The following is a 20370-nucleotide window of genomic DNA, read 5'->3' as shown; positions in this document are numbered from 1 at the left end:
AGTACCCCGCCAAATTGGCTAGTGATTTGACAGCGTTACCCGCCACAGCTGATTTTTACCCGCATTTGGCGGGTGTTCATTTCAAACCCTGCTGGGGTCGTATGTATTACCATCATGATTGTTTTGCATGGTTTGTGAAGAGTTTTTGGGATGCTATCCACTTTCATTATATGGAGTCATACAGTATAATGAAAGTCATGGCGGTGAGTAAATGCTGAGAGCATTTTCATTTTTGGTGGAGTATCCCTTCAATACATCTCAGCTCTGAGTAGTTACTCATATTAATGAAAGCTTATTGAATTGTCTTTTGCGTTCTTAAAATCTTTTAAAATGACTGAAAAGTTTCAGTTTTTCAAGGTTTCTTCTTCATCTTAAACATCTTAAGGAGTTTTTTCTTGTCATTCACTGGGAGTTTTAAGGCACTGTTTTACTATTTTCGGTACAGCTCTGTACCGCTATGCATCTAATTAGGACAATGAATAATCCCTTGTATCGAGCCTTTAAATTTTAAATGGTGATTCTTGAGGATTGTTTAAAATATAATGTGGGTCCAGTGGTTAGAGAAAGTTTAGATCCACTGCTAGGGCTGTATGATTATAACTAGAATCACCATTTTCCATTATTTCCTCTGATATTGTGTTTGATTTGTACAGTAATGTTGATAAATAGAATTTACATTTATTTATTTTTTTAGTTATGGACGCCATATTCTAGGCATCTAGGCTGCATATACAAAAGAAGCTGGGATCTGTTTGATTTTTTTTTTTTTAGTCACTAACTTACTAAAATAAATAAATAATATTAATATATAGTTAATCGTAATAAGAATTATTGTTTACTATTTTGATTGATGATTGATTGATTTGATTTGATTAATTGGAATAATTGTGCAGCCCTTAACACTGCCATAAACCACCTAGAAAGCACTTTTAAAATAGTTTGATAGTCTGAGAATATTATTGCTTTTCAAAGCTTAATGTAACACTGTGCCATTTTCAAATTGTTGGGTATGCTGAGGGCACTGGAGCCTAGTTCTGAGATCTCATCACTTTCTCACATTCAAAACTACCACTTTTACACACACGAACCAATTAAGTTTGTGAATTTTATTTTCGTTGCATCCTTCTCCTTCTGTGGTGTAGTACACACTGTGCTTATATCATCAAAGACATTCTCTCGTGTATCATTAATGTGGCAGATGTGAATGACTGAGGGGAAGGTTTCCTATGAATCATGCTCTATTTGTCACACAAAGCTATTGTTCAGATTCAGAAGACTTGGAATATGGCACACAAGCCTCATGGACTACTTTTATGTGCTTTTTGGAGCTTGACAATTACAATCACAATCCTCTCGGTCTCATCCCTCTTCTATCTCCTGTGCTCCTGTGCGCTTTATCCATTTATAAGTTGTTGTTTTTTTCAATGAAGAGTGTAACTTATTTAAACAGTGAAAAATTAGCTTAAAGTTGATATATATATATATATATATATATATATATATATTGTTAACATCTGATAACATTGTTAGAAACTGTGTGAAATGTTTTCTTAATTTTTAAGCCGTTTGGACAAAATTATGCATTTTTGTCACTATTTAAAATTTTGAAAAAGTAATAAAAAAGTGCTAACATTTTGGGGGGAAAAGATAGACATGAACTGTGATTTCAAAGTCTTAAAAGGATTTAAAACTGTTCAGTTATGATATCAAAGTATAGACCAAGAATGCTATTTCACCATGGGTTCTCTCTAGAACTTTAGAATTACAGTTTTAGGTTTATGTGTAAAATTTTGTTTAGCGTCAAGCATCATACATCAGGCATGAATTCTGAAGCCACTTAAAAATGTTGCTACAACTACCATAAGTATTTAAGTTTATGTACTAGATGAACTGGACAACTGCTAAAAAATGGCTATAAAATCTCTCTGTATAACCATTCTGTAATTTATGTTGTATAACAGACTCAGTTTTATACATAAAAAAAAAAAAAACACTAATCTAAAACCCCATATGTAATTCCTTTTGGGAACCTGTGGTTCAAAAATGCTATTTTTTTTGACATGAGGCTTCTAGTTCCATATTAATACTCCAACAGATAAAGCTTCATCCTCGTTGGCCATTTTTGGGAGAAGCTTTGTGGTTTATTATTTGCAGCTGGTGGTTTCCTAAGGTTCAGCTTGACAGTTTTCCCCCAAGAACCAAAGACACTTCCCTGGGGAGAAGAGAGGAGTGAACAGGTGTTTCTGTCCACTGATGTTCTTCCCCAGAGAGGAAAAAGGTACTGGCACTCTAGTTCACACCCTGTCAGTACAGATCTATGTCCAGTGGCGGCAGGAAAGCCGACTGGGTCGCAGATGGTACTGTTGGCTTTAGTGTCAGTGACCTAAAGAGGTGACGAACACAGAACTGCCTAGTATCACCTGGGTCTATGGAGAAAACTAATTCAACAGTGCTGGATCCTGCATACTAGGTTGTTTCTAGATAGAAATCTGACAATCCTAAGCCAACATTTTGCATGGGTATTTAGATTTTTACATGTGTATGTTACATGATAGAAACTTAAGAATAGAGGGATATAGCTGTGCTGGAAATTTTACTAGCTAATCTGTAACTAACATTTTTGTTAGCTATCCTGACTTTTGCCTCTTTATAGATGATGTAGATTTATAAGTTTAAATTATTTTATTCTTCTTATTTTTTATTTTTTTTTAAAAGAGTCGTTTGGTGCACATGCTACACACCGGCTGTCTCATGTTGCTGTAGGTGAGATCAGTCATGAGGCATCCCATTCTACCTTGCTATAAAAGAGAATGAAACAATCAACTATGAATCGCTGGTACTGAAAAATGATTCAAACTATTAATGCAAAACAATATGGCGACATCACACAACTTGTCAAGTCATATTTATTTATATAGAGCTTTATACAATACAGATTGTCAAAGTAGCTGCAAAGTAATAAACAGCAAAATAATTATTAATGTTGTGGGGTTCATCAATCATAAAACAAATTCAGTTGTAAAGCAGCTCAACAGAAGACAACAGTGTGATTATTCAGCTCAAGTAAGTTCAGCGTTGATTCAATTCAGTTCAATAACAGTGTGATGTTGTGAATTTCATCAATTGTGAAACAAGTTTAATTCAGCTAGAAGCAGCTCTACAGAGAGTTACTGAATATGAATGGTCTTTTAAACCCCGCCCAAGCAAGCCAAAGTTGACAGTGGCAAGGATCCACAACCCCATTAGGTGACAAGGAAAAAATGGGAGAAATCAGGCTCTGTCAGGGATCCAGTTCTCCTCTGGCCTAAACGAACAAACACAGTGTGATTTATGATTCCAGGCTGCATACAGTAGGCTATATTATCTATAAATGCAGCCATTTGTAAATACATTTTGAGCTGTGCCTCATGCTGTCCTAGGGGAATACCTACATAAATGACCAATGCCAGGATCCACCACTGCATGTCAGTGATAGTTAAGTCTAGGCTTATGTATTTAAAGTTTTTGAGGTGTCCAAAATTTTTCATGTATTCCACAAAACTTTGTGCAAATTATGGGAACAGTAGTCAAGTCAAGTCACCTTTATTTATATAGCCTGCTACGGAATCTCAATTGTCTCAAATGCAAAACTGTAAGCATTTAATACATCACATTACCCCCCTTTTTAAACAAAGGTACCTTCAGCTTCACCCTAATAGAAATTTATACATGGCAACCCACAACTTTACTGTCTGAACCAATAACATAACTGTTACTATTTTTATTTTATTTTTAAACAACATCATCACAGAACAAAATAAGCATTGCATATATGTATGACCATAACAGTCCTATACTGGAGTGCTATCCAAGGGTTTCTCTTTTTTTTTTTTCTTTTTATGTATTACAAGTCATAGCGTTTTGGTGGTTTTCTTATTCTGGATGAGCGACGTGGACTCTGAACAACCCCAGCAACCCCCTCACTGTCCTCTCGGAAAGGCTCAGGAACTGCTTGTTTTTCCTCTTCTGGTGTGCAGGGTTGAATCGAAGTGTCAACCCCTGAGCAATCAGTCTCTTTAACAAGCTCATCCTCTACAACCCGGGGTCTCAACTGGTCGCCATGCCTCCTGAATGTGACATCTGAATCTCATCCCTGAACCTTGTAAGACACTGGTCCGGTTTGCTTTACTATCACACCTGGAACCCATTTGTTCCCTCCTCCTGTGGTGTTACGGAGGTACACTGCATCCTTTTCAGAAAAAGACCTCTCCACAGCCCGTTGGTCATGATAGAACTTTTGCAGGTATTGTTTCCTGCGAACAGTGACAGTGACATCTGGATGAACAAAGTCCAGGTGAGTGCGCACATGTCTGTTAAGAAGAAGATCTGCTGGCGATTGGCCTGTAGTGCAGTTTGGAGTAGTGCGATACTGCATTAGGAAAAGAGAGATCTTATCTTCCAAGTCCATAGTCAAATGTGCGAGTTTCTTTATTCCACTTTTAAATGTCTGCACATACCTTTCTGCAAGGCCATTGGTAGCAGCATGACCTGGAGCACTCGTTGAATGCAGGATGCCATTTTGCTGCATGAAGTTTTTGAACTCCTCAGATGTAAATTGCGTTCCATTGTCTGTGACAATGTGCTCCGGAAGTCCGTATGCTGCAAACAGTCTCCTCAGTCTTGCGATGGTAGCTTGTGAGGTGAGGTTAGGCATTCTAAATACCTCCAACCACTTTGAATATGCATCCACTAGTATCATAAATGTGTGTCCTAGAAAAGGACCAGCAAAATCTATGTGCAGTCTTTTCCAGCTCTGACCAGGAAATTCCCATGGGTGTAACGGAACCTGACGTGGTGCTTTTTGCTCCATCTGGCACGACTCACAGGCTCTGCTAACCTGCTCCAGATCTGCATCCACTTTAGGCCACCACACATACTTGCGGCCAAGAGCTTTCATCTTTACTATCCCTTGATGACTGACATGCAGTTCGTTCAGCACAGTCTTTCTCAGTCTAACAGAAATTATCACCCTGGTGCCCCAGAGCACATCCTCTCTCTGCAGACAGTTCATATCTGTGTGAATGGTAAGCTTTCAAACTTTCATCCACATCCATTGGCCAACCCTCCATGACATATTTCAGGACTTTGGATAACACCTTGTCTCTGCGTGTTATAAGTGCCACCTGGCCCGCATTCAAAGGAGCTTGTTTGAAGTGTTCAGCTATTAGTGCATGAATGTTCTCTGACAAGGCAGCTGTGCCCACATCAGTCGTGACAGGAAGGGGAACACGTGAAAGGCCATCTGCATTACTGTGTTTCTCTGAGGGACAGTATTCAATATGGTAGTCATAAGCTGAAAGGATGATTGCCCATCTTTGAATCCTGGCTGCTGCCATGGTGGGTAGACTCTTATGCTCTCCGATCAAAGTCAACAAAGGTTTATGGTCAGTTACCATCTTGAATTTCCTTCCCCACAGATATTGGTGAAATTTTTTTACTCCAAAGATGAGCGCCAACCCCTCTTTTTCGATTTGTGAATACTTTTTCTCAGCAGGTGCCAGAGTCCGTGAGGCATAAGCAATGGGACGTTCCTCTCCGGTGGGCATGGTGTGTTGCAGCAGGGTCCAGAGTCCGTGAGGCATAAGCAATGGGACGTTCCTCTCCGGTGGGCATGGTGTGTTGCAAAACAGCTCCAATCCCATATGCGGAAGAATCGCAAGCTAACGTGAGTGGTAGACTTGGATCATAGTGTACCAGAACCTTTTCGTTTGTCAGCAAGTCTTTATATTTTTCAAAAGCTCTTTGCTCTGACTGCTTCCATTCCCATGGTACATTATCTCTCAACAGTCTATAGAGGGGAGCTGCCACTGTACTTTCGTTGGGCAAAAAACGTCCATAGTAGTTGACCAAACCCAGAAAAGCTCTCAGCTCCTTCACACAGCTGGGTGCTGGTGCATCCCTGATTGCAGCAACTTTGTCTGGAGATGGATGAAGGCCCTGACTGTCTAACAAAAATCCTAGATATTCAATTAGCTTGTTCTCAAACTCACATTTTGACTTTTTCACTCTCAAGCCATTCTCCTGGAGTCTTTGTAGAACTGCCTGTAGCTTCTGCAGATGTTCTTGTTCTGTTCTTCCAGTGACCAGTAGGTCGTCAAGGTAAACAACGACATCAAGATCTTTCATGATGTTCTCCATAATTTTTTGGAAGATTGAGGGTGCTGAACTGACACCAAATGGTAGTCTAATGTAGTCTGTGTGTGTTGATGGTTAGCAGATGAGTCGTCATCAAGAAGAACCTGCTGGTATGCTGAAGCCAGGTCAATCTTAGAAAACACAGTTCCTCCACTCAGTGTAGCCATCAACTCCTCAATCCGTGGTAGTGGGTAAGTCTCTGTAATAGCTGCTTGATTCACTGTTAATTTATAGTCCCCACACAGTCTTATGGTTTTGTCCTTTTTCATCACCGGCACAATGGGTGCTGCCCATTCACTGTGTTTTACAGGCGTGATTATTCCAGCCTTCTCCAGCCGGTCCAGTTCCGTGTCAACTTGGGCTTTCATAGAAAAAGGCAGTGGCCGGGATTTACAAAAACGTGGAGGAATTTCAGGATTCACCAGTATCTTTGCCTTAAGCCCACGGAGTGTGCCTAGTTCATCTTTGAAGACCTCCGAGCCTGAATCAAGCACTTCTTCAAGAGACTTTGTTTGATCCATTTGACTGACATGTTTAATTTTTTTCCAATTTAAGCTGAGCTTTTGTAGCCAATTTCTGCCACACAGAGCTGGCCCCTCCCCTTTTACTGCTATTAAGGTTAGCAGTTAGTAGCTCACATTAGCTTGAAACTGTCCCAACACAGGCATAATCTCTCCAGTGTACGTTTTAAGCTTGATTCCTGCGACCTCTAGTGGCTCTTCTGCGAACGCAGCTTGGAATAGTTTCTCAGATATGATACTCACGGCAGCGCCCGTGTCAATTTCCATCATAATTTCTTTGCCATTTACTTTAAATGTCTCTGTGAATGACTTTTTGCCATTCTCATCACTTAACAGCGAAAACATGGGCAACTCAGCTTCCTCTGCCTCCACATACTTAGTGTTTTTCTCAGCATAACGTTTACTTTTTCCAGCTTCCATTTTTCCTCTGCAAGCTCTTTTGATGTGGCCAGTTTTCCCACAGTTATGGCATTTTGCATCCTTGAAATGACAAACATAAGGGCTGTGATCTTTGCCGTGACACCTATAGCACTTCTTCCCTCTCTGATCGGAATGTCGCGCTGCACGCACATCCACTTTATGAACCACTCCCGAGCGCGAGTCATTCCCTCTCAGCTGCTGCGTGTCTTTCTCCGTCGTCTCCATACTCAATGCGATCTCAAACGCACGTGCAAACTTCAGATTAGATTCTGACAACAGTCGTCGTTGGCAGGCTTCGTTGCGGATTCCACTCACGAACCGGTCGCGCAATGCCTCGTCCAGCGTTGCCCCGAATTCACAACTCACAGCGCACTGTTTTAGCTCAGCTGCATATTCTGTCACAGTCTCATCAGCTCTTTGATTGCAATGATTAAAACGGAATCTTTCCGCAGCAATCAGAAAAGGCTTTGGCTCAAAATGATTCTTTAAAACAGTCTTATGGTTTTGTCCTTTTTTATCACCAGTTCACTGTGTTTTACAGGCGTGATTATTCCAGCCTTCTCCAGCCGGTCCAGTTCCGTGTCAACTTGGGCTTTCATAGAAAAAGGCAGTGGCCGGGATTTACAAAAACGTTCTTAAGCCCACGGAGTGTGCCTAGTTCATCTTTGAACACCTCCGAGCCTGAATTCAGCACTTCTTCAAGAGACTTTGTTTGATCCATTTGACTGACATGTTTAATTTTTTTCCAATTTAAGCTGAGCTTTTGTAGCCAATTTCTGCCACACGGAGCTGGCCCCTCCCCTTTTACTACTATTAAGGTTAGCAGTTCACTTTGTTTTTCGTAGCTTACATTAGCTTGAAACTGTCCCAACACAGGCATAATCTCTCCAGTGTACGTTTTAAACTTGACTCCTGCGACCTCTAGTGGCTCTTCTGAGAACGCAGCTCGGAATAGTTTCTCAGATATGATACTCACGGCAGCGCCCGTGTCAATTTCCATCATAATTTCTTTGCCATTTACTTTAAATGTCTCTGTGAATGACTTTTTGCCATTCTCATCACTTAACAGCGAAAACATGGGCAACTCAGCTTCCTCTGCCTCCACATACTTAGTGTTTTTCTCAGCATAACGTTTACTTTTTCCAGCTTCCATTTTTCCTCTGCAAGCTCTTTTGATGTGGCCAGTTTTCCCACAGTTATGGCATTTTGCATCCTTGAAATGACAAACATAAGGGCTGTGATCTTTGCCGTGACACCTATAGCACTTCTTCCCTCTCTGATCGGAATGTCGCGCTGCACGCACATCCACTTTATGAACCACTCCCGAGCGCGAGTCATTCCCTCTCAGCTGCTGCGTGTCTTTCTCCGCCGTCTCCATACTCAATGCGATCTCAAACGCACGTGCAAACGTCAGATTAGATTCTGACAACAGTCGTCGTTGGCAGGCTTCGTTGCGGATTCCACTCCCAAACCGGTCGCGCAATGCCTCGTCCAGCGTTGCTCCGAATTCACAACTCACAGCGCACTGTTTTAGCTCAGCGACATATTCTGTCACGGTCTCATCAGCTCTTTGATCGCAATGATTAAAACGGAATCTTTCCGCAATTAGCAAAGGCTTTGGCTCAAAATGATTCTTTAAATTGTCCACAATGTCTTTGTAAGACTTATCTTTCGGCTTCTCTGGTTGTACCAAGTTCCTCATTAAACCATAGGTAGTTGCTCCCATCACACTCAACAGGGTCGCAACCTGCTTCTCCTGGCTTATGTCGTTCGCCTCAAAGAACTGCTGCAGCCGTTCAATATAAGCCGACCACGACTCTGCTTTCGGGACAAACTCGCTTATATTTCCAATAAGCGCCATAATTTGAATAAAACTTTTATCCTTATCGCCAAATTTTCTGTGATGTATCCACTAAAAAGAATACACATGAGACGGCACGTTTGTCTTCTAGCCACCACTTTACTGCTTTTCTAACTTCCGCCCAACTGGCGCCCCAAACAAATTCCCAACATTCCTAGCGCTACTGCTACGGAATCTCAATTGTCTCAAATGCAAAATTGTAAGCATTTAATACATCACATCCTGGTTCTAGTAAGTAGCTGCTGCATTTTGGAGCTGGTTTATTAACCACCCAATAAAGCATTACAATAACCTTGAGGTCATGAATGCATAAATTAACATTTCTGCATTTGACATTGACAGCATAGGTCGTAATTTAGATATATTTTTGAGGTGGAAAAATGCACAAAAGCACACCTAGGTTCCTAACTGATGACGAATAACTGACAGAGCAGCCATCAAGTGTTAGACAGTGTTCTAGGTTATTACATGTGGAGGTTTTAGGTCTGATAATTAACACCTCTGTTTTTTCCGAATTTAGCAGTAAGAAGTTACTCGTCATCCAGTTTTTAATATCGACTATGCATTCCATTTTTCCATACCAGTTTTTCAAATTGGTATGTTTCGCCAGGCCACGAAGAAATATAGAGCTGAGTATCATCAGCATAACAGTGAAAGCTAACACCGTGTTTTACTGATGAAATCTCCCAAGGGTAACACGTAAAGCGTGAAAAGTAACGACTCTAGTACTGAGACTTGAGGTACTCCATACTGCAGTTTTGATCGATATGATACCTCTTCATTCACTGCTACGAATTGATGGCAAGGTTTTGGGGACATATCCTAATGACAATGACAAATTAATAATAGTCAGAAGAGGATCTATGACTTCTGGAAGCACCTCTTTTAGGAGCTTAGATGGACTAGGGTCTAACATACATGTTGTTGGTTTAGATGATTTAACAAGTTTATACAACTCTTCCTCTCCTATTGTAGAGAATGAGTGGAATTGTTCCTCAGGGAATCTATAACACACTATCTGATGTGATACTGTAGCTGATGGCTGCATGGTTACAATTTTATCTCTAATAGTATCGATCTTGGAAGTAAAGTAGTTCATAAAGTCATTACTGCTGTGCTGTTGGGAAATGTCAACACCTGTTGATGCTTTATTTTTTGTTAATTTAGCCACTGTATTGAATAAATACCTGGGCTTATGCTTGTTTTCTTCTAAAAGAGACGAAAAGTAATCAGATCTAGCAGTTTGGAATGCTTTTCTGTAGGATAGGAAACTATCCTAGGTAGGATAGGATAGTTTTATTTTCCTCCAGCTGCGCTCCATTTTCCGGGCTGCTCTCTTTAGGGTGCGAGTGTGCTCATTATACCACGGTGTCAGACTGTTTTCCTTAATCTTCCTTAAGTGTAAAGGAGCAACCGTATCTAAAATGCCAGAAAATTGAGCGAGTACTGAGAGTACAGTACTGAGACTCAAACCCACAACCTTTGGGTTACAAGTCAGACTCTCTAACCATTAGGCCACGACTGCCCCCCCCTCCCCAAAAAAACTGTGAGAATGTGTTACACAGATTAATTAGACACTTTCTTGTGTCACAGTACTGTACAGACATCTTGCATTAATAATATTCTGAGGTTACTCTAGTAATCTGAAATTCAGTGTATTTACAAAATTGTTGTGCAAATAAACACAAAAAGTTTGGGGCGTGTGAGATTATTTATTTATTTTATTATTTTTTAAATAAATTTATACTTTTATTCACTAAGTATACATTAAACTGATCAAAAGTAACAGTACAGCATATACAGTATAGTAAACAGTACAGTATTTCAAATAAATGCTGTTCTTATGAACGTTATATTCATCAAAGAATCCTGAAACAAATGTATCACACTTTCCACAAAAATATTAAGCAGAACAATGATTTTGATAATAATAATAAATATTTCTTGAGCAGCAAATCAGCATATTGAATGATTTCTGAAGGATCACTTGATACTCAAGACTGGAGTAATGGCTGCTGAAAATTCAGCTTTGCATCACAGGAATTAATAACTTTTTAAAATACATTAAAATAGATACAATTAAATCAAATAAAGGCAGCCGCTGAGCATAAGAAACATATTTCAAACATATTAAAAACCGTACAGACCCCAAACATTAGTGTACATATTAACATAATATTTATTATCTGTAATGTAATATAACATTTTGGTGTTTCCGTAATAATGTGAACGATGACAGTGGATCCAATTTTGTGTAGTAGTAATGTCAGCTTGTTTTTAATACATTTACATGTTAATTTAGCAGATGCTTTTCAAGGTGACTTGAAAATTATAACACGAGTGATAAATCATACACAGTCAATAACATTAGCAGTGCCACACTTTGTGTTCACAGAGGAGCTGTGTTTTCAGTGGCCAGTAGACAGGTAAACCCTAATAAGCAGTGGAAGCTTAGAGCTAGTGTATGCTAACAAAAGCATCTTAGACTGGGACAGTTTCCTTGGTGCTGCAGTCAATCATTCCACTCCATTCATGAGAGAAAGAGAGTCCACAGCATTTGATCAGTGACTGATTCATCATCCTTCTGGCAGCTTGTTTTACTCCTGCTTTGACCTTTCTTGTCTGCTGAAATCTCCATAATTGATTGTGTGTGTCTGTTTGATTTTCAGCCATTGGTAGGTTTCCCACATGGCTTTGCCTTAATGAGTGCATTCTTTGTCATATTTGCGAGAACTGTCACCAATGTCAAAGAGGCCTCGAGGTGAGATCAAACTGGGTAGAAAAACACAGTGGCCTTCAAATGTTAATTCTTGCCAATTTATTCAACTATGAAAGATGAGCATAAGGGTTATTATACATCTCTGGTACTTATTCTCACTTTATTTTTTTTTTTTTGACACTGTCTTTCTCTCTCATATTTCCTGCTCACTGTTTCCCTCTTACTGTCAGTCCCCTTTCTGTGAACTCTTACAGGCTTTGTTCTCTTTTGTCCTACGTCTTCATCTTCCCATCTCAGTGTCCATTGGAGTTTTTTTTTTTTTTTTATGTATGTACCATTTTTATGCACAGGCACCACTCCAGGAAGCCATTTTTTAAGAAAATCTGGCAAGGGGAACGTCTGCAGCAGTATTATAACTTCTAAAGTTTTCCTGTCGAGTCAAAGACAGCACTAATAATGCTGAAAAAGTGTCCCTGCAGTGGCCTATGGCCGCCCCAGCAGGATGCATATGGGCGAGTTTGTTAAGACCTTACGCTCTCTATTTAACAACACCTGATGAATCTGCCAGAAAAAAACACTGCCCGATAGTACACTTCAACTTCCTCTATAGCTCCCTCTCTAATCCTGCTTTTTCTAAACGGTGAATTGGTGGAATTACACCAGCAAATAATGACACCAACACAAAGACACGGCAACTTTCGCATAGAAAACCAAACAAACATGTCTTGCCAGGGTTATCCATTAAGAGGCCCACACAGATGCATGTTTCAGGTGGACAAATAAAGGCCACTTTTAATTCTGTGATGCTTGTTCAAAGTAGGCTGCACATTATGTACAGGGCTGATATTTTTATACCTGTCGGGCAGCATGTTTTGAAAAAAGAATACTGTTTTTATTACTGTGGATGATAATAGCTTTCCAAACAATTATGAAATTACTAATTAGCATGGTTTATCCAGAATCTAATTAGTTGTTTTTTAATGGCGGTATTGTTCTTAGTGTGATTATAATTTGAGTTTTCTAGCTTTTAGAATGTTGGTTAGATTTTAGGTTATCTATATGCTAGTGTACTTCGAAAAGATGATTCAGAACATTCAGTATATATTTACTATTAAATTGTCTGCAAGTTTACATCGCGTATCATTTGTAGATTGTGGTACTAATCTTGTACAGTAGGTATACAGTAAACATTTTTTACTGTAAGATATTTATTCGACTGATATACCAGCAAGGCCGATATTAGGTGTTGTGTAAGTACTGACATTGGACAATAAACGTTTCTGTTTGGCTGATAAGTGTCAAAAATGGGACCTTTATTTTGACAGCGCCATGACTTTGACAGCGATGAGAAAGTCAAAGCCTAGCTCCCATTTTTTTTTTTTTTTTTGTCTTCATTAGTTGTCATCATTGTTGCTCCTTGTTACAGAAGTTTGTTTCTGGCACTGGATCAAAAAAAAAAAAAATGGTAATTGCGATTTTTATCTCAAAATTCTGTCTTAAAATTTCGGAATTCTGACTTTTCTTAATTATTACATTTTTTAATCCCATGGTAGAAGCGTAAAAAAAACTTCAAGATTTGCAAGATTATATATTAAAGTAGAAAACAGTTACTTTAAATTGTAATAATACTTAACAATATTACTATTTTTGCTAAGTTTTTGATCAAATAAATGGAGACTTGCTGGGCATAAGAGAAACAATTTTACTGACCCAAAATGAAGGGCTGTGTATGACAGCACAATAGTACAGCAGGGCTGTACGTTAACTTTTTTTTCACATAGCACTGGTGCTCAGTGGTGGACGAAGTACACAAATCAGGCCAAAGTTCAAAAATCGTCATATCGCACACCCCTAACTACCAAGTATAATCAATCTCACACACACAAACAAGCACAACGAAATCACTTCACACTATTAAGCGGCTGTGTTATGAACATGCAAAATTGTATCGCACCCGTGCTACAGTGGTAAATTTATTCATCGCACAGACCAGTTTTTTTGTAGCACGTGCGACATATATGTCGCACTGTACAGCCCTGTACAGACCAGTTAATTATACTAAAAGTGTAGCTGAGAGAAGAGCATACTGCAGCCATTTTGCTATTAGACAGCAGGGACACATTATGTTCTTATCTGTCACTGAGCTGGGCCGCTGCAGGATAAACCTCCAGATGAAGGTATGAGCAGTTAATTTGGTCCTTCTTTTTAAATACAAAATGGAAAAGCCTGAGCATGCACAGTACGACCCCTCAGCTCATCCACCTTTAATTCGTACACAAATCCAATCCGCTGGGACCATGCAGTCCTCCGCTTCACCTGAACTCATAAAGGGCTTAACTGAATCCATCATTGGCTTAATTGCTCAAATGAAGTTCTTTATCAGACTCCGGCCTTTGATGAGTTTCTTTGCCACAGACCCCCTCGGCTTGTAAGGTAAATACACAAGCTCGGACACAATCTCACTCATCAAGCTGAGGCTGGAGTTATTATGGCTTTTAAGTTATGCAGAGTGCAGAAATCATATCACTTCCTTCCCTACTTGTTGCTGCTGGAGGCCCAATGACACTGAAGCCCATGCTGTGGAAATGGCACCCAAGTGACTGGCTGCCATTAAAAATGCATTGCTGCCATTTTGGTGCCACTTAGGTTACATGTGCAAAGCTGATCTGCTCATCACTAACAGATGCTAAGGACGTCAAACCTGCTTTGAGATTTTACACATATATAGTTGTATGTGGGTGAATCAAAAGAATGAATCAACTTTTATTAGCAGCGCTAAATGTATTTCACTTAATACTGTTGCCAACCTGAAATGCTTATGTATAGCAAGTTAATTTGTTTAGCAAAAACATTTGACTTAATCATGTAAGCGCTGACATTTTGGGTTTTTATTATTATTTTACAAGTTATAAATAGAATTGCATTTGTACCAGGTGCTGAGTAATTGTGTCCCGCACGGTTTAGGATATTGAAATGAAACACTGTCCAGACGTTCTGTCTTAATTTAAAGTCACTGAAATGCCAGTATCTTCAGTGGCTCGTCTCACAGGTGTTTCGGTTGGAAAGAACAGGTTTATTTCTCTCTCTTTTCCCCCTTCCCCCTTCTATCCATTCTCTTTCGTCTGCTATTCACTTTGAGTGAAATAGCATTTGTTACACAGATGTGACCAATATGTAAATTCAGCATCAATTAGAGTCACGGGCGAGTGTGCCAAATTGACTGACAACACTGCTGAAGCAATTTGCAGGCCAACTGAATGTATCTATGAGTCCTCAAAGGCAGTTTGCTTTGGCGGGTGTTCATTCTGAGCCCAAGATAGATTCTGACATTATTAGACCTGCATCTTGATTTCCAGCAGCCTGTGCTAGGTAGAATAAATATTACGATTTGGCTTTTACAGCGAGTGTGGTTTGGGCTAGATTGATGGCAGATATAAATAAAATCCTAATTTAGATGGATTTGTTTTTGTGGAATTCAAGTGTATTCAACAACCTCTTACAACAATCTGAATAAAGCAGCACTAGACAATAAACACTATCAGACAAGTTCATTTAACAATACATGCCATGCTTTTTATGCGTTTAAATACTAATTATTATATTAAATATACACTACTGTTCAAAAGTTTGGGGTAAGTAAGATTTATTTTTGAAAGAAGTCTCTTATGCTCCCATGGTTGCATTAATTTGATCATAAATACAGTAAAAACAGCATTATTGAGAACTACAATTTAACTACAATTTAAATTTTAAAACTGTTTTCTATTTTAATATATTTTAAAACCTAATTTATTTCTGTGATGGCAAAGCTGAATTTTCAGCATCATTACTCCAGTCTTCAATGTCACATGATCCTTCAGAAATCATTCTAATATGCTGATTTGATGCTGAAGAAATCTTTATTATTATTATCATCATCATCAATGTTGTGCTGCTTAATATTTTTGTGGAAACCTTGATACGGGATTCTTTGACGAATAGAGGTAAAAAAACAGCATTTAAACTAGAATTTCAAATGTAAAAAAAACAATTTTTACAACTTAAAGGTTTTAACTTTTGATTTAATGTTTCCTTGCTGAATAAGTATTAAGTAAAAAAAAACATTCTTCACCCTAAACAGTAATGTATTTATATATGTGTTCTGTATATGTATTTTAAATATTCATGTACATAATCAGCACCTGTAACTTTATCGTCACCGTGATTTTGCCAAGTAAGACATGTTCCTGGATCAACATCTTTTGTTGATCCTGGATCAACATTACTGTCCAAAAATATAGACTAAACCCAATCCCTACCCCTAAATCTAACCCTACCCATAATTTATTCCTAGAATCAGTGTGAAATGATAGCTGATTAAGAAGGGTGTAGAAGCACCTAACCCTGATCGTAAGCCTAAAACAGATATTTCCTGAAAAGTTATCCCTCAATTCGGATTGGTTAACTGGAATGTTGTTCCAGGATCAACAAGGACGTTGATCCAGGAACATGTTGTACTTGGTGAAATCACGGTCACCGTAACTTTATACCCACCACTGCACAACTTACTAGTTTAGATACATGACTGTCTTTTATTCCAACATACATTTTAGTTCAGCTCTACAGGTGTTCCATTCTGTCTGAAGCTTCCCACCTACTGTAACTTCTATTTACCACTGGAAACTCATTGTGGAATATCTCTATTGCTCTGAAGGGCAGTTCTGTGTCAAGGATCTCTCCAGGGGGTCATGACGACACTGTCAGCCCTTGCAAGATGGATAGCATGCTTAATTCAGCACTCTACGTCTCTGTCAGAGCTTCAGCATCCATCATCTCAGCACTGGCACTTTAAATCGGTTACATCAAATTAACCTCATGACTTGCGGCTGAGATTTTACGTTATCAAATTGATTTTGTCTCCGTGACATATGTGACTGTGCCCGTCAAACCGCTGACTGCTGGTGCTTCAAAATAGCTATTGGTTTCATAAACTAGGTGATCAAATGAAAAGGTTTCATTATTTTCACAATATCTGTAATGCAATCTCTATTGGGTGTCAAACAATAAAGTGTGTAGTGTTCAAATTAAGTGATATGTGAAAAACACACTTTTCATACACCGAAGTGACTGCAGTGTCAGTGTCTCTGATGCAGAAGGCAGATAAATTGCTCTGGCCGCTTGTTGTTGCGCTTGGAGGGATGATGTGTGACAGCTCAGGGAAGGTTTTTGTTCAGGAGTAATTGCTCTCAGGCCTCTGTGCTGTGGTATAGAAGATCCATATTCAAATAAATCATGCCGGGATTAACATGCTCCTCAGCTCACTGAGAGAGAGAGAAATGAGGGGAGGAGGCTTGTATATTAGGTGACATGTACACATATGTTTGTTTTGATTGTGTGAGTTGAACTAATGGAGGTTTTGTGCGTGGATATGTGCGTGCGTCATTTATATGGGCTCCTTTGTGGTTTCACTGGAGGCTGCACACTAATTGTGACCTGTCATTGTTGAGAGGTGTGAGTGACAAGCTTTCATCTCTAGACTGGCTGTAAGTGGCCCGCCTGAAAGGATCATTCACTCACAAAGAGGGCCCACTTCTGAGGTAAACGCCCATTTAGTGTTTCAGCACAACACATCAGACATACAAGCATTACAACATGTTACACGTACAGGTACAGATATGCTTGAATGTTTGCACACCTCATCATTACACACCTTGCAAATTATTTTAATTTTTTTATTATAGTTTTTCCCTTTCCCATTGGCAAATTGCTGGATCACTTATAAATCTGTTTTCCTGTGGTTTCCAAAAAAAAAAACATGGTTTACTGTTTGAAAGCAAAGATATTATTACTGTAATTTTGATATTGTTCTGTAAAATGTATTATTATTATTCACAATATTTTTTATTGTATTGTTTAAATATACAATTACAAAATCAATTCTGAAATATTACTATTGCAATACTACTATTGTACTGTAAAACAAAAACACGGTATTTATTAATAATAATAATAATAATACATTTGATAGAACAACAGCTAAATTGATTAAGAGATATTATTCACAATAAGATTTTTATTTTATTATTTCAATTATACAAATTAAACAAATCAATAAAGAAATTATACTATTGCTATAATATTTAATAATATAATATTTAATCATCATCATCATCATAATGTACAGAACAGCAGCAAAACATGACTGTTAAATGCCCTTGGTTCTTAATATGGTGTGTTAGTCTGTAGGCGCCTGTGAATCCTCCAGCTCTTGTAATGTCTCTGTTTTCCCAGCATGCCCTACAAATTTGAGGTCTTCCCCACAGTGGCTCAGTGATGTCGAGGTCCACCTTTCGCAATCTGCACAGTTGAGGGACTAACACACCACTACTGTCACTAAAAGCTGTAAACACTCTATGATTCTTGAAGAGGCAGCACACCATATTAAGAACCAAGGGTATGTAAACTTGTATCCAGTATAATTAGTGTAATTTATCTACAGTATATAAAGCACAGCTGTACATGTGCACATTGCATTTTACATGTAAAGAGAAGATGAGAGGACAAGTGTATGTAACAGGAACCAAATTGTTCTGATGAAAAATCAGACTGCCTGGAAAACTTACACCTACACTATTCCAAGCTCATTATCTTCAGCTCAAGAACAGCTAAAGCTCTCGAAACCTACTCAAAGATAACCTTGACAGACAGAAACAAATACCCAAGCTGTATAGATCTACCATCATGACTGATAAAAGACCAGCATGATCTTGATGTTGACCCACACAGCAAGACAGACAGCGTGTCGGAGAAGAACAAGAGCTAGTCTTGGTGTTCTTAAAGGAACTTTCTGCACAGAACTTTCAGTTCTCACTGGTTGCCAATGGCAATATACTGCAAATGTTGTTCCCTCGTGAACCAGCAATAAGCACTGGTTGACTGATCTTGGTGTTACATCACACAAAAGGAGGACTTGAGGTCTTGAGGGAGGGATATGCATTTTTTAATATATCTGTCTGAATGTCCCAAGTCACAAGTTTATGAAGAGGAAAAATGTGATGCTCATTCCCAATCATAATATCACAACGTAGTTGGTTACAAGACAAGTTTTTATTTTTACATCTCATTGTGGCCCCTATATTTTGCCTGTTTACTGAAGAATAGCCACTTTTCAAACAGCAGGCGCCACACTAAGGAAGCCTAGAACTGTCTTTCATATTTTTGATAAAGCTGAGATGTAGTTTTCCCATGAATAATGCAACAACATTCTTCTCCTGTGAACAGTTATAAAAAAAATGCATGAGGCATCTCTCTGGATGAGTTGAAAAGCTTTTGTTTAAATCTCATTGTTTGGAGGTTAAATCTCCTCCATCTCTCAGCCCAAATGGAGAGCAGCATGAACGGGTCAGTGTGAGCCAGCTCAGAGTCTGCTCTCATTACTGTTCTTATATCTATCTCATACAGACACACGCCGAGGAGACCCCCACTTCCCAGTCCCCCACAGTGAGCTGCACGATCGGGATCAGCGCATATTCAATTACTGTGAAGATCTTTGATTTGCGATGCAACATGCAAGAAAATTGCTTCTCCTTGGTCTCAAGAAGGAGAGCCTGTCTGTCTGACACTGATGCATGCAGATAAGCACAATTACACACACACACACACACACACACACACACACACACACCCTTAGGAACCAGATCATGTCAAGCCTACATGATATAGATGTATTTTGTTTTATCTGAAGTGCAGATCTTGATATATACATATGATATATTACATATACAAACTGCAAAATATCATTTTCAGTCTTATTTTCCAGAAAACATGAAATCATGTTTTTGTGTTTATTTCATTTTAAAAATATCTAAACAGTTTTAAACAATACATTTACAGTAGAAGCAATTATTATTAAATTATATATGGATATATATTTTAGATATTTTCTCGTTTTTTTTTCTCACACCAAATGACAAATTGTTATTTTTGTTCTTAATTATTAGAAGATCATTTCATAATTATAACAGTTTTAAAGCAAGAAAAATGGAGGTAAGAACCACAAACTCAATTATACTACAGTAAAAATTCAATTTAAAGTGAAATATTATGCAGTCTTGGTTTTCAAGTAAATTATCTTGTTTAAGGTTATTTAGATATTTTTAACTGGAAAACTAGACAATAATTTCATGTTCCCTTTCAAGTAGGGATGTACCGATACCACTTTTTCCAGTACTCGCCATATCTGGTCTGAATAATTTTTGGTTTGACTGTATATCCTTCGGTTATTTTCACACTGAATTATGCCCATTAAAATGTATTTTACAAGTTTTTGTTACTTTCACTGTTCATTATTTTGCTCTGTGGTACATCATCTTTAATTGAATAGCATTAGAGCAGCGGCTTATTACTGTAATCACACGCTTTGCTGTAATAATGCAGGGAACCACTCGTTATAAATCTCCTAACTCCATATTTTCAGAAATAGAAGTCGCGTTTTTTTCATCTGAAACGTGCTGCAATTTATTTTCCAAAGCCACTCATATAATGCAGAAACACTCAAGCAAGCAAAACACGCGCAACACGTATTTGTACTGATGCAGAACAGTACAGCCTAGCGCATTTCAGACAGGCTGCTAGTTTCACTTTCGCCAGAAAGTCGTGTATGCCTAAGGTTAAAAATAAATGACGTTTATAGTGAA

The 20370-nt window shown here is 38.6% G+C and overlaps 1 pseudogene; it reads right to left on the bottom strand.

Moving 5' to 3' along the window:
- Positions 1–3935: 3935 nt before the first annotated feature.
- LOC107698715 (uncharacterized protein K02A2.6-like) lies at positions 3936–8976 on the bottom strand (annotated as a pseudogene).
- Between the last annotated feature and the right edge of the window lie 11394 nt (positions 8977–20370).

The sequence above is a fragment of the Sinocyclocheilus anshuiensis genome, unplaced genomic scaffold, assembly GCF_001515605.1.
Source record: "Sinocyclocheilus anshuiensis isolate Anshui unplaced genomic scaffold, SAMN03320099.WGS_v1.1 scaffold1015, whole genome shotgun sequence".
Taxonomy (NCBI): Eukaryota; Metazoa; Chordata; class Actinopteri; order Cypriniformes; family Cyprinidae; genus Sinocyclocheilus; species Sinocyclocheilus anshuiensis.
This window is presented reverse-complemented; position numbering and strand designations above follow the sequence as displayed.